The sequence below is a fragment of the Eulemur rufifrons genome, chromosome 4 (assembly GCF_041146395.1).
Source record: "Eulemur rufifrons isolate Redbay chromosome 4, OSU_ERuf_1, whole genome shotgun sequence".
NCBI lineage: Eukaryota > Metazoa > Chordata > Mammalia > Primates > Lemuridae > Eulemur > Eulemur rufifrons.
In genome coordinates this window covers 42,708,312-42,735,923 of record NC_090986.1, presented here as the reverse complement: position 1 = coordinate 42,735,923, position 27,612 = coordinate 42,708,312, and the positions used below count along the sequence as shown (strand labels likewise).

The 27,612-nt window shown below is 36.1% G+C and overlaps 1 protein-coding gene and 1 pseudogene across 1 annotated transcript in view; one reads left to right on the top strand and one right to left on the bottom strand.

Annotated features, from left to right (window-relative positions):
* Nucleotides 1–27,612, bottom strand: part of KLF12 (KLF transcription factor 12) — a 409,446-nt gene that overhangs the window by 291,142 nt on the left and 90,692 nt on the right. The window lies entirely within an intron of this gene.
* On the top strand, nt 2,023–9,863 carry LOC138382453 (small ribosomal subunit protein eS6-like; annotated as a pseudogene).

Here is a 27,612-nt window from a genome sequence, read left to right as displayed (position 1 = left end):
TAAACAGAGATTCTTTGGAGATAAAAGTGGGGGCCGTGGAGTGAACTATTTTCACTATACCCCAGTTGAGCCTGTGGACACAGCAGTAGCTGAATGATCCTCGGAGCTGGCAAAGAATGTACTCATGGCCTTAGGGAATTCTGAAGGTGAACAGACAGGATTTCTGTTCCAAGCACAGTTCAATAAAGCACTGCATTATAATAGAGTTTATCTGTGGCTGTAAATAGTTTCTTTCCCTACTGTTTTACCACAGTCACTTGGAATGTTCAGAAATGTATTTGTCACTATTTTGAAAATTTAAAGGAGTATATTATTTGCAATAGTATCTGCACAGTAAGAATACAATCCATAAATCAGGTATGTACCAGGCAGTGTGGTGAGTACATTACACATTATCTTAAGTAATCCTCATGGTCACCTTGTGAAGAAACGGTATTAACCTGTACTTTACAAGTGAAGAAATAGAGAGTTCAACTGCTGTCAAATGCATAACTGGGATCTGAACTCACTTTTGTCTGATCCTAGAATCCACACTCTTTCCCTCATGCCATGGTATCTCTCCTTGGAAGTTTCTGAGTTGTGAGCTAGGTTGAAGTGGCATGCCAGACAGTTTGCAGGCAGCAGTCAGAGTGGATTAGAGGGGAACCACAAGAGAGAAGGAGATATAAAGTGGTGATTTTTAAAGAACTCCAGAAAGAGCATACTTGTAAATGACTGAGTTTTGCTAGTGTGTATGGTGCTGTAACAATGGAAAACAAATATACACAGTTACAGATGTGGCCAGATCTCAAGAATGCTACATGAATTGTCACTGCAGCATTCACTTTGTGGATCAAGCAGCCACGGAAGTCTTGTGCTCTCAATCTGAAGTTCTGGCCAAGAGTCACCAGCAGACGGAGTCTTGCTACCATTTGGGCAGCATTTCTCCATTTATATTCTGTGGACTGAGGGGTCTAAATTCAACAAAGTGGAGCTCTTGTTTGCCAGTGCATTTTGCTTTTAATGTAGGTTTTCTCAGACATTATACACCCCCCACACAAACATCCCAGAAGTACCAGGGATCTCTGAAGTTACTAGAAAACAACCCCCACCACCACCTGTTTGTGTATAATCATTAACAACAATCACAGAGCTCATCAGAGGCAACTATGTTTCCTTAGATCACTTTATTCACCTCCCGATGCTGGACGAGACTTGGCATCATACAGCCCTGAATTCAAATCACAGCATTTCTACTTGCAAATTATATGGTCATGGCCTAGTCACAATCTCTCTAAAATCCAGTTTTCCATATCCACAAAATGGCTAAAATTATGCCTACTTTGCAGTATGTTTGTCATGTTTCCAGAATCTAAGATGTAATCTGTAGAAGGCATTTGATAAAAATAGTAGTTATTAAATTATTTTTCTTATTGATAAATATTACTTGAGTTTTTTAAAACAGAGAAACTAGTCCAGAAAAGCCATTGATATCCAAGACCACGAGGAAAAAAGCCACATGAACCTCTCTAGGTACCCTATAATCTTAAATTATGTTAATTTAAAAATGAAAAATGTAGTTACTAAAGACGACCAAATTTCCAGAAAACACACAGTAATGTCACGCTCTCCCTTTACAGAGACAGAGAAGCAAGACTGGTTCACAATTTTCCATCGTAATACGATCCAAATAAACTAAAACATACAGAGGCAAAAATCGTTCTGAAAATGCATTATTCAGAATTCCTACTTACGGGGATTTTTTGGCTTTATTTTTTGATATTTAATCTATTCCAAAATTAGTCACCCTTTAATTTTCAATAATTTCTACACTCTCCCTTTTAATGCCTCTTTATTATCCATCTTATTCCCTTACTGAGAAATCCACACCTTGATCTCTTTCTCTATGAACTTCAATCATTCATTCACTGAATCAACAAATACTTAAATTCCTTCCTCCCCTTTCCAACTAAATGCCTCGTCTAGTTAAAAATAAAGGAGGCTCTTTTTCGTGGCACCCTGGAGGGGATCAGCTGCTTCAAGATGAAGTCGAATATCTCCTTTCCAGCCACTGGCTGCCAGAAACTCACTGAAGTGGAAGATGAACACATACTTCATACTTTTATGAGAAGTGTATGGCCACACAAGCTGCAGCTGGCACTCTGGGAGAAGAATGGAAGGATTATGTGGTCTGAATCAGTGACGGGAACAAGCAAGGTTTCCCCATGAAGTAGGGTATCTTCACTCATGGCCAAGTCCACTTGCTACTAAGCAAGGAGCACTCCTGTTATACACCAGGGAGAACTGGAGAATGAAAGTGCAGCTGTGTTCCGGGTTGCACGGTGGGTGCCAACCTGAGCTTTCTCAACTTGGTGATTACAAAAAGAAGTAAAAAGGACAGATACTATGATACTTTGTTGTCTGGGGCTCAAAAGAGCTAGCAGATCTGCAAAATTCTCAATCTCTCCAAAGAAGATGTCTGCCAATATGTTGTAAGAAAGCCCTTAAACAGAGAAGGTAAGAAACCTAGGGTCAAAGCACCCAAGATTCAGCGTCTTGTAACTCCACGTGTCCTGCAACACAAATGCCAGCGTTTTGAACACATACTTCATACTTTCATGAGAAGTGCATGGCCACAGAAGCTGCTGCTGACACTCTGAGAGAAGAATGGAAGAATTATTCTTGTCAGGGCATATTGCTCTGAAGAAATACTGTACTAAGAAAAATAGGGAGGAAGCTGCAGAATATGCTAAACTTTTGGCCAAGAGAATGAAAGAGGCCAAAGAAAAGAGCCAGGAACAGACTGCCAAGAGATGAAGGTTGTCTCCTCTGAGAGCTTCTACTTCTAAGTCGAGTCAAAAACAAGATTTTTTGAGTAACATAAATAAGATCAGATCCCCCCCCCAAAGATATATATATATAAAGGAGGACTCTAAGATTTCAGAAATCACCTATGTCAGAGTCAAACAAAAAATTGCCATGAAAATATGAATCAGAAGAGTATAAAATCTCTACTCATAGTACTAAAGAGGCAAAAGGCCAAGAACTGCTAGTGGTGCCTCCACTGGCCACCAGCCACCTGTCCAGTGAGCATCTGAAATGTGGCTGGTCCAATTTAAGTTGTTCTGCAAGTGGAAAATACACTCCACATTTCAAAGACTCATAAAAAAAAAAAAAAAACACCTTAGAATAGTTTACTGTTTTGTACTGATTACATGTTAATATAATATTGTAGATATATAGTTGATCCTCTATATCTGTGGGTTCAACCAATTGCAGATCAACAATATTTGAAGGGACGGAGGGAAAATTCCACAAAGTTCCAAAAAGCAAAACTTGAATTTGCCGCAGGCCAAGCACTCCACTGAATCCACAAGAATGAAGTGACATGTAGGCATTGATTTAGCTTATCTTAAGTAGTCTAGGGATGATTTAAAGCATACAGGAGGCTGTGCCTGGGTTATATACAAATGCTGTGCCATTTTGTGTAAGAGACATGAGTACCCATGGCTTTTGGTATCAGAGGGGGGTTCCTGGAACAAATCCCCCATGAATACCAAGAAACAACCATACTGGCTTAAATAAAATATAATATTAAAATTAATTTCCACTGTGTATTTCCACTTTTTATGAGGGAATTGGGACCTCGAAAATTACTTAAGCAGCCTGAGTTATATTTCTTTTGGACAATACTGGTCAAGGTTCCACATTTCAAACTCTGTACGATGCACTAGGAATCTTCCTGGCCTTTAACTGTATTTTATATAGACCTTAATGGCATGTTTACTTTGTCCACAGAACTCCCAAAATACATGTTTGCTTGTTTAATCTAATATTTAGTGTACCTGGATGTAAACATATCACAACATGTACTGTTAATTTAGCAGAATCTTCAGTCCTTTGGAAAGCTACTGCTGGTACCTCATTTTTATCTCACCAGATTATCAACCTTCGGTTCTTTGAAAACTCTACAAAGTGATTTCAGAAGTGTTGCATGTGTCTTCCAAAGCGCAGTCATTCATGCACAGCCATGCCTGGACAGAAGTGTCAAGGGCTTTCCATAATCCTCATAGCCTATTTATTAAAACTAAATGAGTCTCAGAGAACTAGAAACATAACCCAACACCTACTCCCGAGTCCACTGTTATATCCTGAAGAAGAGCTGTATTTTAATTGATAAAATAAAACATAACCCATTCTAAATCTCATATCCACTCCACTGCTGATATGCATTGGACAATATCCATCATTAAACTGAACGTAGCCAAGTATATTATGTTACAGTGCCATTTGGAAATTCAGGCCAGACAATCCTCCTAAATTTCTAAATGTCAGACCTCTGACAGTAACATTTTCATCCATACTGTGAATATCTTACTGTTGCTCCTTGTACATTTCTCCTCGGGCATTCTTCGGAGTACACTAATTTGCTTAACAGAGTTTATAATTTTCATAATGTTTAAAAGTGGTGAAAGAATTCATCGTACATTTAAGCAATTTTGCAGCTCTTCAGCTCTTTCACAGACAAGCAGCAGTACCTAAAAAGCATCACATATTACAACTCTAATCACTCATCATTTTTATCATGAAGTTATCTGTAAAGACGATGTCTTCAAACATCCGATCTCTATCAAATACCCCTGCCCTACTTGGCTAGAGCACTTTATGTGTGACCACACTGCTAGTCTGTACCATCCAATTAGGCAACATACACAACTAATTAAAACTTCTGACATCAGAAAGAGAACCTACCTGGCAAAGAACACATGGATTTACTACTTCTAAGTCTGCAGAAGGCCTTTAAGAGCTGACAGTTGTCCACCCCCTGGCATAAACACAAGAAAGGCCCTCATTGGAAAGGATTCCCTGAACTCCTAACCTTGGGACACCCTAGGGAAATGCCAGGCCATGGATGAAGTTACCAAAATGTTAACCCAGCACTTCCCAGAGTTGTTCCCATCATCCCCAATTGTCAGAGGCAATCAGTGTACCTGTAACCAACCCCACAGCTCACCAGTTGAGAAGCTCTAGGCTAATTTACTTATTAGGGAGCTTACAAATCTAAATGCTAACAAGAGCCAGGAAGGTGAAGCAGGACTGTAGCCAGCCAAAAAAAAAAAATGACTGGAAATGGCAGGGACAGTGAATGGGCTCTCAGGAGAGAAGCCACTGCTACTCCACTCCTGACAACAGCTGCCCTGTAGTTAGATTCAAGTGAGATGAGGACTCTGTATCTGTTTATAAAATCTCCTGATTTTTAAAATATTCCTGAATTATTTTAAACTGCTGTACTGGGAAAAACAAAAACACCATCCACACATCAGCCAGTTCATAACATGTGTTGTACCATTCTGACCTTCAGAGTCAAAATACCAGCAGGACAGAGAAATTACAAACTATAGATATCCCAGATTTATCTGGGCCTTTGCAATGCTGTGCTAGGAGAAATATAAATTCACATTACAAAACATGGCACGCTTCTAACTGAAGCATCAATTTTACTTGTAGATTTTTTTTTGAGAATTTACAAACAGTTTATTATGAATACAGTTCAAAAAAAAAAAAACCACGTGATTTAAAATAAAACAAGAGTTTCAGAATAAATTCACTGCCTGCAGCAGGCTATTGTCAACCACATGCCTGGAATTTTCTTTATTTTTTTCCCCTGAGGAAAAGTTTGGTAAACAGACCATTGGGCCAATCTCAGAGAGGTAGAGAACCTCTTAAACTGGCTCTGAAAATTTTCCAAGGATTTTTCCATAGTTTGGGGTTCTTGTCAGCTCCAGCCCATTTAGATTGATGATCCAAATATAGCTTGTACTGTCAAGATATTCTAGAAGGCCCCTGGAATGCTGTATTTCAGTAGTTCAGGCACACCAACCCAGTGGATAGAGGGTACCCCACAAACACACTGATAGATTTATTTGCCCATTCTTTGCTAATAAACAGTTTTCTTCATGTGTCCTGCATTTGTTTACTGGCAATGAATAAAACATTAAAACTGCCATTTAGAATATAAAGCACTGTAGTTCCCACAAATGGTAAAGTTATGCTGGCTGTAGTTTAGAGTACTAAGGCTGTTATTTATAGAATAAAACCCATTATCACTACGCAAATATTGAACATGCATAGTTTGTATTCAAAGATAAAGTTGCCACAGGGGACTATTGATATAGGAAATATGGCTGGAGAGATATGGAATGCATATTAAAATTTATATACTTAAAAGAAAAAATGTATTTAACAGGTATATTTAATATTCCAGTAGCATCGACTGCAATTGTTAAAGTTATATTTGCTGACATTTTAATTATAACCTTCTATTTTCAGTGCCTTCAGTTCAATGCAAAAATTTTCTGCAGCCCCAAAAGTATGTACTTCCTAAGGTCTCAGTCCATAAATGAGTTTTTTTACTAGTGTTCAGCAGATTGAAACTTTCAGGAGAAAGACCAAAGGCAAATTTGAAAATGTTTTTCCTCACAGGACTACCAAATTTTGAAATGAATACAGTAACTTAAAACAATGTTTTTCCAAGTAAAGCCATGAGGTTAAGAGCTTGCCATACTGAGTTAAACAACAAATGCTGCAGTAAATCAGGAATCAAACACAAGAATTTTGACTCCAAAGTCTGTGCTCTTAATATCATAGTTTATTGCCTTTTCACGATCATAATTGGATAGAAGTATGCTTATATATAATAAATTATTGATATATATACAGTATTAGTGTACAGTAGTATATAATGGATGCATTATATAATTTTAAAACAATGCTAGAAAATGTTTATTCTTCTTATAATCTCTTCCAATATCTTATAGCTCTTACCGTTACTGTATACAGACCCACATCCAATGCTACTGCAACCCTCAACACACTTAACAATTCGTATGTGTAATACCTTGTGCAATTTCTTAAGTCCCCACTAGATTATAAATCTGATGAGCATTAGGGCAGTGTAGGGCTTACTGACATTACTTAGCCTCTTTAAGACCCAGTTTCCTCAAATACAAGAAAAGAATAACAACAGCACCTATGTTAGAAATGGACTATGGGAATTAAATTAAATAATGCAAGTAAAGTAGTTAGCACAGTGCCCAGAACACAGGGAGCACTCAGTAAATGTTGGTTATTATCATTATCATTATTACTTTTACCCATCCTAGTGTCCCAGAGAATTCCACGGGGTTTGGTACATGAGAGATGCTCAGTAAATAATAAAACAACAAATACTTTAAGACTTTTTAAACACCCCCGATATGTAACAGTGGAAGGGAGGCTTAACACAATTAGTTCCACTTTGCTTCTGACCCACGGTGGTAATATCCTTTAAGTGAAAAGCTTCTGCTTAGCTCTGCACATGGGCTAGAAGAAAGGTGACAACAGTCCCTTTCCCAAAACTAACTCCCAGGGGCAAAAGGAAAACACACATATGAGAAACAATGTTGTATTAAAGATCTGTAAGAACACCCTGATCTTCTTCTTCCAAAGTTAACGGACCAAGAGCTAAGAAGTTTTACAATCTCCTCAGCCCCTCACCCAGATGTCTGCGGTTCTCCGTTATCTGTTGCAACCCAATCCAACCTCCCCTCACCCGCTTCCCCTTCCCTTAAGATAAAAAGGAGCCTAAGGTTCATACTAACTTAAGATGGTTCTTTAGGACATTGGTCTGCCATCTTCTCAGTTTGCAGGCTCTCCGAATAAAAGTCACTTTCCTTGCCCCAATACTTTGCCTCTCAACTTACTGGCTGTCCTGTGGCAAATGGTACAAGCTTGACGTCCGTTATAAACACTCACACACTCCCTTTCTTTCCATAGGCATTGCAGTCTCTCAAACATGAATGTATTTATGCTGTTCCCTTTTCCTGAAATACTATTCCCCACCTATTTTTTCACCTTGCTAACTTCTGCTTTTCATCTAAGTTTTGGCTCCCTTTCTTCTCCCAAGGTAAGTCTTTTCTTAAACTCAGAGCCTATTATGGGCCCCTGGTTTATGCTTCCACTGGACTTTCTTCTTGTCCCTAATTATCAAAGCACTTAACAAGCATTTTTTTTTTTTTTTAACTTTTGTACAAATGGAGTCTCACTATTGCCCAGGCTGGCCTCAAACTCCTGGCCTAAAGTAATCCTCCCACCTCAGCCTTCCTAAGTGTGGAGATTACAGGCATGAGCCACCATGCCTAGCCAACAAGCATTCTTGATGTCTTTTTACTTGCCTTAATACACCATTAGAATGAAAGTCCCTATGCCAGACACTAGCCTTTTACACTGTAAAGGTATGAACATAAGAGATGTTTAATAAACATTGGTTATGTAAATGAACAAATAAATATTTCTATCTGAATGACATTTCCATTATTCTCATCCTCCCCTCCAAATATTATACTAGATTTAGGCTTTGGTTCAATTTTACAAATGAACAAAAAGGATAAAGACAGATAAGCCGATTTTTTTTAAACGGACAGAAAAAAAAAAAAACACCTTGGATAAGTTCTTCCCAAGAGATGGCCAAATGGCCATTAACGTGTGAAGAGAATACATCAACATTAACCATTATGAAAATGCAAATTCAAACCAATACACAGCCATCAGAATAGCAAAGAGACAGAGACTAAGGAGAACAGTGAGACTACAGAGCATCTGGAACTCTCATACTGCTGCTGTGTGTCTACATCAGACAGTCACTTAGGGGAACTGCTCGGCAGTATCTACTAGAATAAAAATATGTTCCTTAAGATTCAGCAATTCCACTTTTAGGAATAGGGCATGCAGACGTATCTACATGGTGCACCAAAAGCCACTTTTAAGAAAATTTAGAGCACATATCCCTAATAGCTGAAAACTCAAAACCATTCAAATGTCCACCATCAGTAAAATGGATAAAAGGTTTGTAAAAGCTTTTTGATAAACTCATAATGGAATATTATACATCAACGAAAAAGAACGATAGGGATGGACCTCAAAAACATAATGTTAAGTGGAATAAGCATACCTCAAAAAAGCACACACTGTATTCGAATGGTGTTCAGGGACAAAGTGTCATGCATAGTGACAGAAACGGCACAGTAGGTGACTTGTGCAAATGGCTGCTGTGTGTATATGTTCACTTTGTGGGAGCTCATCCATTTGTACACTTGAATATATATATATTTTCCTGCATATGACCAATACTTTGGTCAAAAGGTAAACTAAAAATAGATGACTAAATAAATACTCTCAACCTAAAAAAAGGTCAACATGGATAATTCACATAACTTCAGGAACTCTGAAATCCTCTGAACCTGACTAGTCACTTGATTCTATTTGAGATCTCTTCTTGGTCACATTTCTAACTCTTCTCTTTAATGAGAAATTCTATTTTCATCTATTTGCTAAATATAGACTACACATACACAGGCTTAACATTGCCATAAAAAATGAGAGTACAGCAGAAACGGGGTCACTATCTTTTTACTACAAATGGAAGAATAAGAAGAAAAGAGATTTTTCCCAAGTTGGCAACTGTCAAAAAAGATAGAGATGATACATACAGCATGCACATGTATTTATATCTATACTTCATATATATCTCAAACAAATAGTCTGAGTTGGAAGTCATTGGTCAAACAGCAGTGAAAAGACAGAGAAGAGCAGAGGCCCTGGTATATCAAGGACCATCTACCCTCCAGAGGAGAAGGAGAGAGAGTAAGCAAGCACTGGAGCGGACAATTCCAGAGCTGTCCCTAGGAGCACTGTCATCTCTGCTAGACCAGGAGGGTGCACAGAGCCCCGGATTATTCAGCGGTGCCTGCCAGCTCCACACTACCTTCCTGAATAACGTCATGGGAGAATGTGGAAGTCAGGATTCGAACAACCAAGGCCATGAGACAACTTTTGAAAGTCCTTAGAATTACTGCTTTTTACTTTTTTTTCCCTTATACACACACACACACACACACACACACACACACGGACTATTCAGCCACAAAAAAAAGGAAATCCTGCCATCTGTGACAACACGGATGAATCTGGGGGATATCATGCTAAGTGAAATAATCCAGGCATAGAAAGACAAAACTGTGTGATCTCACCCATGTGTGGAATGTTTTTTAAAAAGTTGATCTCATTAGAAGTAGTGAGCAGAATGGTGGTTACCAGAGATTGGAGGGGTGGGGGGAAGCGGGGCTGGGGAGACATTGGTCAAAGAATACATATTTACAGTTAGATAGGAGGAATAAGTCCAAGAGATTTATTATGCAGCATAGTGACTATAGTTAATGACGGTACATTGTATTCTTAAAAAACGCAAAGAGACTGGATGTTAAAGACTCTCACCATGATGATAAATAACTATGTAAGGTCATTCATCTGTTAATTAGCTAGAATTAATCATTTCACAATGTATATATACGTCAACACATCATGTTGTACATTACAAATACAGACAATTTTATGCCAATTTAAAACTAAATTTAGAAATTTAATATATCTATAATGGCAAACATCCTCAATAAGGGAAACTCAATGGCATTTTCCAATTTAAATTAGTAATGTTTGTGCACAATGAACTCTTCATTTTTAAATCCCTTGCTGGAAATTTTTCAGGCTCTCCCTATATCTACTCTGCCCACACCCCAGGTATTTATTTTGCTTTCTTATTCGTAACACATGGCTAATCATCTACAAGTGCAAAAGTGACTTAAGATGAACAAATGGTCTAAGGGCACACTCACTACCGTTGAAAAGGGACACAAAATAAATCCATACATATCATCTCAACAAGGCAAATTCACCTTTGGGAATGGGTCACCATTCAGACCATTCACAAATGCAGTTTTTACTAAACATTTCATTTCTGTTTCACTGGAAAATATGTTTGACTCCATAACACTCAAATTTTTAGGCGTCATCCTAGCCTTATCACAGATGATTCAGCAAGACCAATTACACTGAAAAGCCACACCTTGTTTTTAATTTTTACTGAAGAAAACAAACAGCCAATATCAGGCATCTTTATTCACCTAATAGAAATTACAGAAAGTGTACAGCCCAAATTGTTTTGTAAAGCCTAGAGAGGAAAAAATTTGTTTTTATTTATAAAGACATATTAGAGGTCCACATTTTAAAATCCAGAGGTCTTCTATGGGAACTGACAACTGAGGCAAACTAAAAGTCTTATTTTAGGAATATTTAGGAGCATTTACTTATATGTACATATGTAAATTAAAATTTTAATTTATTACATGCCAAATACAAATATGCAAAAATTAAGATTGGTCTTTTCTACTGAAATTAAATTGGAAAAAACAGTTTTACCAAACAGAATTCACTCTCAAACTTTCCGTACAAAACTATATTTTTATTCCCATACTATTAACTGTCCACATGAAGATATCAAACTGAAGAGTTTCAGCTATAAAGTAATTGAATTTAATTCCATTTCATTATAATTCTCTTTGGATAATAAAAATATTCATCATAAATCAGTACAAAATTATAGAATTATCACAGAGAGAAAGCAGTTTCCATTTATGTTGTTCACGCTGAAAATCAGATTTCTCTGTCAAGCAGCTTAGTCATAATAGGTCTTTTTAACTTAACTCCTTGAAATCAAAGATCTAGCTAGCATCGTATGTCTAAATACAAGTAGGAAACAGATCAACATAACTTTGCATTTCTTGTAATTAGACTAAGAAATGAAATTTCTTCTTTTCTTGGAAATTCCTTTTTCTTGAGGAAAACACTTCCAATTTCAAGATTTTAAGAAGATAAAAAGCTACTCCTTTATTTCCTCAGCAAAAGCAAAATAAATTGCCCAGACTACAAAGCACATCGAAGCCCTCTGGTCTTTTCTTTCAGCTACCTTTCTAACAGTAACATAAACTCAAGTCCATGGTCCCTGCGATCAAATGCTCTCACCGCTCGGGGTCATGGCCCAGACATTAAATATAAGTGTCAGCCAGTCATAAAGTCCCGACAATTCCAAAATCTTTAGGAGATAACATATAAGATGACATTATGTTGTGTGGGGATTGAAATCTCATGGCCTGTGGCCATGTCTTAAGGAATCTGACAAGCTGGGAAGAAAAGAAAAATCCAGCCTGCCTTTAAAATGACATCATTCTTATATGGAATTTGGTTATAAAAGCAACTTTACAAGCTTCATATTTATATTTTCTCAAATATCTTTTTATGCAATATATACTTCAAGAAATTTAGAAATTGTTGAATAACGTTTGGGTTTTTTTCAAATTACACAGTGCTAGTGAACTAAAGTGACTTCTATCTAACCAAAGTAATGCAGAAAAAGCAAGCAGTCCATGCTAACGATGGCGTGAGGCTCTCTCTACTCCCTGTTCGGCCTGTGAATCACGGCTATGCGGAAGAAAGAAAACAGGTACCCTAATCACTGCTGGGCAAAGCCTATAAAGATGGCAACACCACTTTAGTGATGCCTAACACATCACACTCCAGGTCTTAGCAGGACTAGAAAACTTGACAAAATGCAATGATTTAGAATGCACTCCAATTTTTAAGGAAGTCAGTGTTATAGCCAGAACCAGGAAAAATGAAAATTCTCTAAGACACATGTTTTCTGAGATTTACAACCAGGTAGATATAAGCGAAGGAGAAGGAGATTAAACAAGTGTTTAGACTTTTCCATCAAAATATGAAATGGGAAGGAGATATTAACGCCAGCCACTTCCTTCACAATTTTGAAGAAAGACGACTGACAATTCTCATAGTTTTTCTTTACTGTCAAGATCCAGACCCTTTCCAAGTCTGCCACTATGCAGCTGCGTGGGGCAAACCCTATTTTGGAGAAAAGGTGGTTTTAGGTAAAGGCTGTACAGAGAAAACCAAGACATGGTAAAAAAAAAAAAAAAAAAAAAGCATTTTGAATTAAACTGAAAAAGAGTCATGAGTCAAATCAGCTGATCTGTTACTAATAAGTTCATAAAATTGCTACTCACATCTGAAATGATCGGGCATTTGACTTGATAGCCTTACCCATACTTTTTTCATCAAGAATAAAGAAGATGACTTACTAGAATAAATCCCATTCTATTAATTCTACTTTAGTTTAAGGCAGTAAGGGTCCTGGACATTGCCAGATCATTATAATTCCATGTCTCTAAGAAACTTTTAATAGATGAGGTTACCAACAGAACATCATGTTCCTGTGGTAGTCATACAAAGGATTCTGTAAAATGACTGCTCTGGGGGAGAGGGCGGGGGAGAGGGAGAAGAGTGGAGAAGAGGAGAGGCAGTAGGTTTCAAAAGCCACCAACGTGATTGCAATGTGCAGCCCGGGGTTTTGAGTACTACTCCAAATCCACTGGTTCTTACTTCTTTGGTCTGTGTCAGTGATTACCTTCCCTCACTGGGTAGTCCCAGACTCCCTTGGGAAGCTTTGAAACATACAGATGTCCAGGCCCCACCCTAAACCAACCAAATTAGAATCTCTGGGGATGGGGGCCCAGTACGGAAAAGCTTTCCTACAAGATGCTAAACTGAAGCTATGGTTGAAAACTAATGCTCTTCAACAACAGATGCTCAGCTTTGTCTTTGGAATCCATTGAACTATTATAACTATCCTCCTTTTATCTTCTACTTTTATACCATCTCCAGTAGTATTAACTCTTGGGGAACTTTAAAATTCCTTACATGTTTACTTCAAGAATAGGCTTACAGTAGGGAAACTCTGCTTATTGGCAGGTGTATCAGCTTCCTAGGGCTGCCATAACAAAGCACTACACACTGGGTAGCTTATAACAACAGAAATTTATTCTCTCACAATTCTAGAGGCTGAAATTCCACAATCAAGGTGTCAGTAGGGCCATGCTCTCTCTGAAGGCCATAGGGGAGAATCTATTCCATGCCTTTCTCGGAGGTCCTGGCATTGCGAACAATCATTGGTGTTCCTTGGCTTATGGACACATCACTCCAATCTCCTCTTCTATCACATGTTCTCCCTGTGTGTCTATGTCTCCGTGTCTCTTCTCCTCCTCTTCTAAGGACAGTCACGTTGGATAAAAGGCCACTCTATTCCAAGATGATCTTATCTTAACTAATTATATCAACAACAACGCTATTTCCAAATAAGGTCACATTCTGAGGTCCCAAGGGGACACAGATTTTGTGGGAACCCTATTTAAACCAATATAGCAGGGGGGGAGGGGTACAATTATTATATTCAGAAGCATTAGCTAATTGTGAACAGGCAGAGAGGAAATGAGCTTTGTAGAACAGACCACCTGTAACAAACACATACCCAATCGGCAACCATATTTCAGGAGAAAATACTTTCCAAATTCCAACTTTACACTCTAACAAATACTCAGCAAAATAGTAAAATCTCCATGGGTTAGCACCTTGGTTAATCATCTAATGGTTTATGTATTTGATTGTATTCACTAGGTATAATTACTATAGAACTTTTGTTTCCAATAATCAAAAAAATAAATATATATGCATATATCATTTTGTTATGCTCAAAAACTTCTTTTTGATACACTCACAGCCCTAATGGTAACAGCAGCAATCAGCTGGACCACTGTCCAGAGAGGGCAAACAAGAGTGAGCATGAACATGGAGAATACATGAAATGCAACGACTATGTTCCAAATTATGGAATACAATGGTCTAATTATAACCAAAATCATAATTCCGTAGATACAAATTCATTTGGCCCCTGATATATTTTGTCTTCTTTGACTTTTAAGTATCCTATAACATAACTGGCAGTATTAACAAGTTAGCATCATTTATTTAAAAAAATATTTTAAGGGAGACAGGCAGAATCATTTGTTTAAGGCAAATTTTGTTTCTTTGAATGCAAAATCACTTGAGGAGGAGGAAAAAAGATCTAAAATGTAGTAAATTAGGAGAAATTCCAATTAATCTATTTTTTATTAATTATTTCAACTTAAATAGACTTCAAATATTTGAGACTCTACAGAAAACAACACCCACCTTCTCCCTGACAATTTTCTAAGGACCCACTGTTTTCCTATGTTAAGTTCTCAACACAGAGAACTTATGGCAAAGAAATCTCCCTTTATAACTAGCTCAGAGGGAAAAAAATCTCTTCTATTTACTAAGCTGACACTTACTTTGATCTCTTACAGATCCATTCAGGTAACAATTTATATGTAATAGAGTTTAAAGCAAGCAAACTCCTTTGGAAATTTAAAATGCTTTAGAAGTCACGAACAAATGCAAATAAACTGAAAAACACAAGAGGGCTGTATCTATAGTCTATTGCTTGCCTTTGCTTGCTGTGTTTGACAGCAATGTTTTAAAGTGCAGGCAAGGAAATAAATCTTTCAATTTGGCTATGATATTTGGAAAGAAGCTTAAAGCAGTTTAATAACAGGAGTAAGATTAAACCACATTTCTAAAAAAAAAAAAAATTCAAAGGTAGCAAAAGGAATTGCCTTTATGCAAATGTCATTGCTTCCCAACTACTTCTATTTTCTGAGAAATTTCTGTTGCTCATCCACTGCTATAGCTTCAAGGTCATTTTGAAGGTTCTTAATTGTACTACAAGTGGGTTATGAATATTAGTAAATTACACATGTTGGGCATTTCATTTTAGAGTAAGTTTTAAAGAAAATAGTGAGTAATCTAAATAGATGCAAAGGTTCTCGCATTCCACTGCCACAGTGCTATCCAGGAGATGACAGCCATTTACTAACAGATTGAGCATGAAAGGTACCCAAGGGAATTCAGAATATGTCTTTTTATAACAGTCACTGTCATAAATATAAAAAATAATGTGGATATCATCAATCAATAAAGCAAAATGAAATGCATTTGACTGACGGGGTGACATAACCAAATGACTACAGACACATCTCAGTAATGAGATCAAGGATAACATATAACATAAAAGGCATCTGATTTCTTCCCACTTGATAAGTGCCAGATAATCACCTCCCTAGAGTCTCCATTATAGGGCTGAAAACATTATTTGATAAAATGCAAATGTTATTTCTTTTAAAAATTTGGATTTGCTAAGATTTTTCTATTAAGACAGTTGAGTTTGGGTAGCCTTACTCAGAAACTTGACACTATTAATAATCATGATTCATGCCAACTGAAATGTACCCATAGTTGTCAATTTTGTAAATTTTTTTTATTATTAGAAATGGTTGGGACGAGGCTGCGCAACACAGTGAGACCTCATCTCTACAAAAAATAAAAATATTAGCTGGGCATGGTGGCATGCACCTGTAGTCTGAGCTACTTGGGAGGCTGAGGTGGTAGGATCATTTGCGCCCCGGACTCTGAGCTTACAGTGAGCTATGATCACGCCACTGCACACTATCATGGGCAACAAAGCAAGACCCTGTCTAAAAAAAAAAAAAAATTTACACCTGGATTGCAAATCCATTGCATGCAAAAGTTATCTTTGCTTTAAGACCTTCAGGGGGCAAAAGAAGACCTTCGCATTAGTGCAAAAACAGGTTTAAAAGAATGTGGCAATACTCCAACTACCAAGTACATATGTAGAAAATAAAGAGTGGAAGAAGGGGGAAAAGAAATCAGTTATTTTAGTTCCAAAAACAAGTAGAAGACCTGCAAATCATTTTTTTTAGCTTTGTGCTTCTCTAATAAAACTTTATATATAATTCTCCTTCATATAAAGCTTAAATTGCATAGTGAAAAAAATCACCTTGTATTATATACTTAAAAATGGTTAAAATGATAAATTTTATGTCAGGTACATTTTAGAATTAAAAAACAAAAATTAAAATAGTGAAATTTAGGTTCTTCTGTCATAAAATAGGGATGAAATAGTTTTCATCTTTGTAAATGACATATGCATGCACATATTTCAAACTTAGATATAGTTACATGAAAATACAGGGATTTAACTCTACCTTTGCTCTTTGAGGACAAGAATCAGGTCTTATGCATCTTTGAATTTCCACTGTTTAAAGAGTGCTTTGAACAGTGTGAAAAGCTGTAACTTTGTTAAATAAATAACATATGTAAAAAAAATAGTTTAAATAGTAAATTTATGCTACAAATATGTTACAACAGTTAGAAAAAAAAAACAAAAAACACCTGACAAACTCAAATATCAATATCATTCACCTTGATTTCCATCCAGGTGAATCTGAACAACACTAATTCTAACCTTCTGTAATTTGTGTTCTACAATCTGGTTACATCAATCTTTAAATTTTCCAACCACTTGGACTTATAAGAGGTCAAAAGGTATGGAAAAGAGTAAGGGATCCTTTTGTGCACCAAGTTGATCAGCTCGCACCACAATGAAGTCATGTGTCCTGATGCAGCTTTTAAGGTCTTTTCCTGTGTGAATAACCACCTAGAAAAGTCAGGGGCCTGCCTTGGTTTTAACAGGAAACGGTGCCACTGAAGCGCAAATTCACACCGTGGGGAAGCTGTAAGGCCCTGGCTGCAGCAATAGCAGGGCAGAAAGAACCAGCAAGCTAGTCAGTGCTCTTCTTAAAAACTGAATAGAAAAGGGCAATGGGAAAGAGATGCAGAATTAGTTTGACCGAAAGTACACAACTGCTTATCAATAAACCTAGAGGATGGCCTATCATATAGTTCACAGATTTGTGAAGAAATCTGAAGGCAATGAGAGCTCAAAGTAAATCTATTCCCTTGCACATTTCCATGTCTTCCCCCCAATCACCTTCTTATTTTCTCTTTATTCCTCATGCTTTCCTTCTCCCCTTTTTTTTTTCTTTCCCTAATTACGCATCTCAAGGAAACTACTCCAACCATCTATGCCTATTCATTCAACATGCCTATGTTTTGTCTTAGGGGAAAGGGGAAGGAGTCAGTGATACATATAAATGTTTTTAAAATACTAAGACCTGTCCTGCAAATGAGGTAAAAGAAGGCAAACTAAGAAGGAAGGCAGTGTATAGTTGGCTTTACTAGTAAAATGCAACATAAAGATTCCGAGGATATTGGTACTTTGAGACAGGAGTCTGCCAACCTCCTCATTTGCCAGCAAATTAATAAACTTCTCTTTCCTTCCCTGCCAAAAAAATAAATAAATAAATAAGATTCCCCTAAGGCTATTTGGAAAACAAAAATAGTGGTTTCCAATTCTACATTTTACATATAGTTATTCGGGCTTCAGATAGTAAAAGTAAATGTTACATTAAGTTAAGTAATCACTAATTGCATCTATAGGCTGTAAATACACTTTCAAAGGTTTTTAGCTTTTTTTTTAACTTCAAAAACTTTAAAATTTTCCTACAAGTAGTTTCGATTGTGAGCATAACATATTCATCACATAAAGGCAATAAGGTGCACTAAAGAGTTTTTCTTTAAATTAGCTCTAACAATGCGTGCTTTATTATAACTGTGCTAATTCCAGATTATTTCAAAACATGACCATCTACTTCAGTGCAAAACTAAGTATGTGTCAACAATCATTTTGTCCCTTGTAAAGTGAGATATCACTTAACATCAATTATTAATAAATTAGCCAATTTAATAACCATTACATCCATTGGTAGAAAGTGGTAAAGGACCTTATTCATGTTGCCTCTGGCAATACCAACTATCAGAACTCCTTTCAAGAGTCAAAAAAAAAAATTGACAGTCTTGGACCCAGTGATAACGTTCCTGAATGAATCCTACAAAAAAAAGAGGAAAAACTACAAGTATAAAAAGCTCATTGAAACACAATTTGCAGCTTAAGAATTGGAAATAATTAATTATAAGGAAATGGCTGATTTAATTATGGTTTAAAAACTGTAATAGATTAACATGCTGCTATTTTAAACTATATTTAAGAAAAGTGGAGAAAGAGCTTGTTATACAATATTAAGTTAAAATGATCTGCATATGAAGAATAAGTATAATACACAGGAACTTTGTTGAGTAAATGTAAGGTAATAGTTTGAGTAGGAATTTTTTTTATCTTAATTAGCATTACTGTCATAATTTCAAAAATGTTTTTCTAAGAACTTCTACGTATATTATATACACATATTTTGCAAACATATTTCCTAATATTATCTTAAAGTATTAATACAGATTTCAAGTAGCAGTGTTTATTGCAAGACTATAAAGATGAGTGAGGTCATATCTACAATTTCTCTTAATATGATAAATAATACAATAAACATGGCTCTTATGTGGAAAATGCTCCAAGTTTTAAAATGCTTATGTTAACAGGATTTTACAAAGCACTTTGCTAGGTACTGCAGAGAGTCACAATGTGTAAGAGAAAGAAGACAAGTAAATCACATCATTTTATAAACTTATATAAATAAGGAAAAAGGAGAAAAGCATTTTCAAATTTTTTAAAAGGTGCATACATTACATGACCAATTATAAAGCTCTAGAGAAATAACAAGCAATAATGTATGACATACAAAAAGGGGTCTGCACTTATCACTAATATTATTAATAGTAACATTCATTGAGTACTACTTCCAGATGCCCTGCCAGAGGTTTCATGTAGTTCTTGCTTACATATTTCTCAGCACAATACTACCAAGTAGATACTTTTGGTAACGGCATTTTATAGATGAGGAAACTGAAGCTCAAGTGGAAAATATAACTTGACCAAGGTAACATGGAGGATATCTGATCAATACTAAATGCTGGAACTAAAACTGTAACGAAAAAATTCTTATAAACCATATAAACCCAGCACTTTTATTTATATTTCTTTATATAACCTTATTAGATTTGCTTTTCCTCAGGTGTTTTTATCTGTTCTTGAAATGGAAGAATTTTCAAACTATATAACAAGAAAATTTCACCATGACTGGTCATCTACTTAATTTTCAACATGTTTCTTAAGTGTTTCCCACTAAATTGAAATTTTATCTTTGCAGTCATAAAATTGATATAGGCATGTTTCCTTATATATTTCTCTTTAAGTCAGACTTCATTAACTATACCAGGAATAATTTGGTAGAATATACTGGATCAGATATGTCTTTACTTTTTTCTTCAGTGTCTGTGTCATTTCTGACTAATAAAGTAAGTATTTTGGGAACCTATTAATGGGTTTAGGCATCTAGGGCACCCAGTATCACTGCTTACAATTTGTTCCGATGCATTTTTAAGCACATGTCTCATTCTATCATTCTACACTCAAGGATAAGTCTGGCCTCTAGAAAGTACCTTGTTTTCTAACATAAACAACACCTTCTAAGGTCCTCCTAGGCAGTTAGCTCCCTTCCTAAAGCAAATGTCTAGTTCCCTGTGAGTTAAGTTTCATAACTTAATCTCCTAAGAGCACTGCTTATCAAAGCTTACCCTGGGGGCTATGGTTAAGTGCAGAGCCAGGGCCTCACGCAAGGCAGCTCAAGTGAAGACACATGGAAAGGAAAGAGCTGCTGCTTCGAGCAGAGCCTGATTCACCCACCAACAGCTCTAAGTTATTTGAAATTCTATATTTCTTTATAAATATGTCAATTTTCTTCATAAAACATCACAGCAGATTGTTATATAGTATATTAAAAATGTTTTAAGTGACTATTGTCTCAAATTATCTGAGTAAACTGATGGCCAAACATGCAAGTCAAAATGCCTTAGCGATTTGGACATCTAAGCCTAAAACAAACGAGGCCTGGATGTCCCAATCTGTCATGGCTGGGACGTGGGGAAGGGGAGAGCGTATTTTGTTTTAAACAGTAGGGTGCTCACTAGAAGAAAACAAAAGAGAAGCTCACCAAGAACAGAGCCCATGGAGGCTAGAGGGACCACCTCTTAGGGATAGAGCAAAAGAACAGTAAGAAAAGCAGCTGTTGGAGAAGAGCAGAGGAGAATCTGCCCAGTGTCCCGTGATGTCACAGCCTCTCTTTTCCTCTCCCATAATCAAACTCTATCTTGGCTCATCTTGGCTCGTGTCAATGTCTGCTCCTGGTAAACACCAATTTCTTTCATTAGAAAAGGGGTATCTCACTGCACCTTAAGATGGGCCTTAACTAAACTTTTAAATACCCAGATGAGGAAGTCTGAACAGCTCTTCTGTTCCAGAACAAAACCTTCTTGTCCTTTGTTCATCTCCTACACTCTTTCCCACTTTGGCCCCTTCCAAGAGAAAATAGTTATACACCACAGATAATATTCAAGCCAATTAGCATCACTTCTTAGAGGCCTATAGGAGACCATAAAGAATACATTTATCTGTGAAGGCAAGCCACAAAAATAGCATTCTGCCCTGTTCCTATCTCTCTTATTTAAGGGTAACATTTAAGATAACATAGTGCCAGATGCTTTACAAGATTTATCTCATTAAAATCAAATTTTGAAATAGATATTCCTGATATACCACCTTCCAGGTGAGGGATTGTAACTTAGAAGATAAAGATTTTGACTAATATTCACAAAGATGGAAGCAAGTACTTAAACCAGGATTTGAACCATAATCTCTCTAATCCTAAACTGAATTTTGAACTGCTACACTATGCTGAAGATTGTTAAAGTATACTTTCTATTCTCTATAATATCTTGAGGTACTATAATAAAATATACATATATATTTTATATATACGTAGACAAGTTCTTGCTGTCATCCAGGCTAGAGTACAATGGCACGATCATGACTCACGGTAAATTTGAACTCCTGGCCTCAAGTGACCTTCCCACTTCAGGCCCCCAAAGTGCTGGGATTACAGGTGTGAGCCACCATGCCCAGCTTAAAAAAAAAAAACAAAAAAGAAATGAGTCCCAATATGTGCAAGGCACTGTGCTATATCCCGGAACTACGAAGATTAGGTAAAGAGTCCAAGACTCAGCGGGTTCACAGACTACAGCTATTTGCCATTCCTTCTACATGGAAGCCTTCCTTGGCCCACTAATTCTCCTCCAGCAATAGTATTGGTTTTATATGTGATTTAAAATTCATTCCTATAATTTCTTATGTTTACATGGCTTTGCACATAGATTTATACTCAAGAAATAGACTGTATCTTCCACTTTGTTCTAAATTACCAGTTGTACCTTCAATATATTGTACACTGAGTATCAAGTAAATTATACAAACCAGTTTGACAGGAGGCAATCTCGGGAACAAAAAACTAAGTAAATCTTAATTTCAGGATTATAGAAACTATCATCATAAGTCCCTATTATTTCATTTAGAGGAGGTATATGTTACTGGTAATAACCTAGTTCTTGAGTGGGATACTACTTTATTAATAAAAATAATCAACATGATTTAAGTCATTACTATTAAAGAAATGTGATCTTTTACCAAACCGAAATTATTATTTTTTACATATACCCTTCACACACTGCCTGCTGAGTCACAGATACAACTTCTTTCAATCTATAAGGAGAGCATTATAAAACAATCTCTCAAATAACAAAATAGTTAATATCATGGTATATTCTTCCATGTTGCACAGATTAAAAGATAAATTATTTCAAAGATTAAATTATTTAACTAGTAACTTAGTAATTCACATGATTCCTTTTCAATAAGTACAAATATTCTGGAAAACAAGAGAGTGCTTTTAAATTTTCACTCAGTTAAAATATGTATTTCAATGCATGAAACAGGCTACTTTAAATATTGGACTAAGCAACTAACTCAAGTCTTTATTTTCCTCTTTCTGTTCATTATTTTAGGCAAATAATTAGGAATAATCTCCTTTGGGGATTATTATAGGAGAAATTCCTTTACTGACTTGAGAAACCAGAAGAAATGATGTCCGAAGCCCCGTTGAAGGCAGAGTTTCTTAATTAAGAACTCTATTCACAAGTGTGCACAGGCCTGCTCAGATTAATCAAGTCCATTATTTCTCATGTAAAAGCCACACAATGCTGTTAACATACTATAAAAATACAGTTTGAAAACTGAAGATAAAACCTGGGATATGTAATAGGAACTTTCCAAATCTGTTAGGCACAAATTTGATTATAGGACCCTCCTTAATATTTCTCTAGAAACTGAAGAGGAAATTGTAGCAAACCAACATAATTAAGCCTTGTAAAACATATTTGGGAAACTTTCTACATAAATGCTTCACAATGGAAGCTCTTTGTAATCTGGCCTCTCCCAACTGTACTTCCTAGGGCTCCCAGCCGACCAGCCAACACCTCACCTGCTTGTTTCCACCTGCTCACTCCTGCTTCTGCTGCTTGCTCAGGCAGTTTGCCTGCAGACTGCTCCACCTTCAGCCACTACCCACCCAGTGTTCACTGTCAACTTGACATTACCTTTTCCACGTATCTTCTCTATTACACAAGTATTATTCAACCTTATCCATCTTATATACAACCGTGCTCTCACCACCCAAGCCTATTCCTGTATTTCCAACTTTGCAATCTACCCCCGATCACACACTATCTTAAATATGGATGAGCTCTTGCTGAAGTTGTGTGTCCACAAGAAGATCGTTAATGCTACGTCTTTCCTCCTGACAGCGCTTGGTATTTAGTAAATATTTGGTGGCCGATCAATAAAAATAAAATTACCTTCATATAGATTTTTTTGTTGACTTTCCAAAAAGTGTTTAAAATTTTAAAATGATGTGTTTAATGTTCCATTAGTTTTATGCTTTAAAACTCCATTTCTTTGTGTCTTCCCTAAGAGGAACTCGGCAAACATCACTTAATAATTTCCTAATAATGCCCCATGGGTGTTATTAAAAATGCCAACTAAATATGCTAATTATTCATTTTTCTTCATTTGTTCCTCCTGAATTAAAATTTGACTAGTGTACAAATTAAAACTAGTGTTGCCAGCCCTTCTAAAAATCGCTATTATATAATATAAACATTAAAAAACAATTTTGTTTTTTTCATTAGAAAAGTACCATGTACATATGCGGAAATTTATAGACAATACCCAAAAGTATAAATAAGGATGTTAAAGTCACTTAAATACTGAAAGCAAATAATAGGTGTAGTTACTGTATTTGGTGTATGTCCTTTCATATGTGCACTCAGGTATATAAATGTACAAATACCAGAAGCTGCTCCTTAAATCCTGGCTCCACACTTCCTATTGATGGGACCTGGAATTAGTTAGCACCCTAATATTTCTGTTAACTAATCTGTAAAATAGGGCTGTTATTTGCTTAGAGAAACGTGATTATTAAATGAGATAATCAACATAAAGCATTTAGCAAAGTAACATACAGCAAATGCTCATTACTATTAATATAAATCCTTGACATAAATGCTATTTTGTAATCTACTTTCTTCACTTAACAATACTTCATCAACAAACTTCCACATAAATAAATTCAAAATGACTTTGTTTTTAAACAACAGCTTAGTGCTTCTTCTCTCAATGTGCCATATTTAACTACATCTCTATTGGACATTTTGATTGCTTTGGCTTTTGACTATAATAACCTGGTGAGCACAACTGTACCTAAATCTTTGCACATACTCATACTTAATTACAGTTTTGAAATAAATTCCTAGAAGTAAAATTTCCGGGTCAAAGGGTTATCACATTTCAAATATTTATGCATATAGAAAAGTATAAATTTACACATGCTCCATCAGTGCACATACATGCATATATACGACACCCTATTCCCCAATATCTGGCATGGCCACATTTTTAATATTACCCAACCTGACAGTAGAAAAAATGGTAGTGTTTGAATTTGTATTTCTTAAACTACCAGTGAGATTAAACATCCATTCATTTGTTTATTGGCCATGTGTTCTCTTGTGAAATCTCTGTTCAAATCTTTTCCTATCTGTATACTGGGCAGCTGCCATACTCTGGGTAAGAAACTGCTTCATGAAAAAAGAAAATACCACATTTTTTCTGTTGCTTATTATAAATAGTGTTCTCCAGGTTAGTTTACTACTTAAATTTACAAAATTTTTATTATAAAGGTATATTTTATTTTTTATTATTATTATTTCAGCATATTGTGGGGGTACAAAAGTTTAGGTTACATATATTGCCCTTGCCCCCCACCCCGAGTCAGAGCATTTATTTTTAAGTAGTCAAATATACCAATGTATTTTTAATTCATGACTTCTGGATTTGGAGGCACTGTTTAGAAATATCTCCTGCATTCCAGATTTAAAAAGATACTCACTTAAACTTACTTTAGTACCTTTGTACATTACTCTGGTTGAGGTTTTATGAAGCCAAGTACTACAGGGAGATCTCTCTGATATCTTAGAATACCTTTCTTGAAATATCTGAGGTTGGACAAGGCATAATGCCAAGGCAAACCACTGCATTAAGATGCTATAGAAGAGGATTTATCTAAGCTTCCACAGCAGAACGCTATAAAAAGGCCCATCATATACACTGGCTTAATATAGTTACTATTTTTAGCAATTAATTTTTATTCCAATCCATATACCTCTGTTCTGCGTTCCAGGCCTGTTTATCCCATAGCCTATTTCATATCTGCCCTCAAATGTTACTTCAAGGGAAGATGGCCCCATCAGTTCTCTGTTATAAAAGATCCTAGAATCTTCCCCTTTATGCTATAGCAGCTCTCAGTTGGAAGTGATACAAACATATAGCTGTCTCCCAGTATTGCTCCTGAACACTGGTTCCAGACTCCCTGCCTCATTCCAAAATCTTCAGATGCTCAAGTGCCTTATATATTAATAACATGGAGGTATGTAGTATTTCCATAAGATTATGCATATCCTCTGATTACTTTCAATCATCTCTAGATTACTTATAATACCTAATACAATGAAAATGCTAGGCAAATAGTTCTATATTTTTTAATTTGTTATTTTTTAATATTTTTGATCTGTGGTTGGATGAATCTGAGGATGTGGTATCTGCAGGTATGGAGGGCTGACTGTATTTATATCAATTTGATTATCTGAACCATGGCAGGGATGATGATTATTTTAGATCTGCATTGCAGAAGCCGGCATCTAAATGGGTGCTCAATAACTATGTTGAAAGGAAGGAAGGGAAGAAGGAAGGTTTATGGCATAAGTGTTTTTTTTTCCTTTGAATTTTCCTATTTTTCTAAAAACAAAAAATGTAAGGTCTAAATGAAGCCAAACAAAACGGTGGTTCTACACAGTTCTTCTTTGGAAGTAATCAATCTTCCTCTCATAAAATTTTAGAAGAGCTGAAGACAGGGGTAGGGAACCTGCAGACTTAAGGCCACCTGTGGCCTTCTAGGTCCTTAAGTGCAGCCTTTGGACCAAATCCAAATTCTACAGAACAAATCCTTTAATTTTTATTGATACATTTTTGTTCATCTTTTATATTTTTATTTTTTAAAAAAATGAATGTATTTAAAATACTAAAGAATAAATAAGTTACAACGAAATAATCCTCCCAGATTGAACTGCACAATTAGAACATTAGTAGGCCATGAGGGCTAAATTAACAGCTGCCACACTCAGGATTTAGTTCTAACTTCCCCCATGTGACTGGTGCTACTACCACATGAGGCTGGTTGGTGAGAGTTTAGAGATGAGTATGCCAGTCTGTTATCAGCTTTTGACAACAGGACACCGTGTTTCTGTTTGACGTGGAATTTGTGAATAGTTGCACAGCCTGACAGTTTTTTTTTTTTTTTAATTCTGGCTGCTTAACAATCCATCATGTCAAAGAAGACCAAGAGAACACTGAAGGAAGAAAATAGATTTTTTAATGAGGATTGGGAATTGCAATATTATCTTGTTTCTGCTAAAAATAAGATGATTTGCTTGCTTTGTGATACTGCAATATCAACATTAAAGAAATTCAAAGTTCATCAGCATAACACCCATGAGGACCACAAATAGTTTAAATTAGAGGGAGAGCACAAAAGATTATATTACAGAAATTAAAAGATGAAAAGCAAAAGTAAAGACAATTCTTTCAAGCAGCAATAAGACCTGGAAATGATGCCACTGAAGCAACTTACAAAGTAGCTTATACACTCAGGGAAAAAAAGGAAGCCATTCAGTGGTGTACAAACTGTGAAAGAAAGCATTGTCAAAGCTGTAGGATGCTTAGACTCCTATAACATTTCAAAATACAAACAACCGCCTCTTTCAAGGAGGACTATCACTGATTGGCAGCATGAATTAGCCTGAAACTCAACAGAACAACTTCATGCAATATTTCAAAAGGAAAATATACAAAATTCAATCATTTTGGGTGAATCAACTGATACTGCTGACTCAGTATAGGTTATATACTTCATTTGGGTCACAACAGAAGATTTTCTTTGCTACAAAGAGCTACTCACTTTGGGCACTCTTGCGAACAGAACACGGGGAATAAACATCTTCAACAACTTTCAAGGTAAATGTCATGAAGTTGGGCTGAATTTGGTAAATTTAGTGAGTATATGTACAGATGGTGCACCTTTCATGACAGAAAAACATGAAGGGTTTATTGCACAGATTGGAAAAAAATATTAACAGATCCATATGTTCTCATTTCTTTTTATTGTATCTTGCATCAGCAACATCTCTGTGCTAAAGCTACTGTTTTAAGTGACACTTTGCAACAAGTTATAAGTATTGTTAACTATATTCACATAAATGCAACACGGCATCATCAGTTTTGTAACATGCTAAAGTTGAATGATGAGGTATTCAGAGTGGATTTGCTGTATCATTCTGAAGTGCATTGACTATCCCAGGGACACGTGTTAGCCAAAATTTTATCTCTGTGTGAACAGATAGTTAAATTTTATAAAGAACAGAATCAGCAATGTGAATTATTGAAAGATTTCTATAGGAATG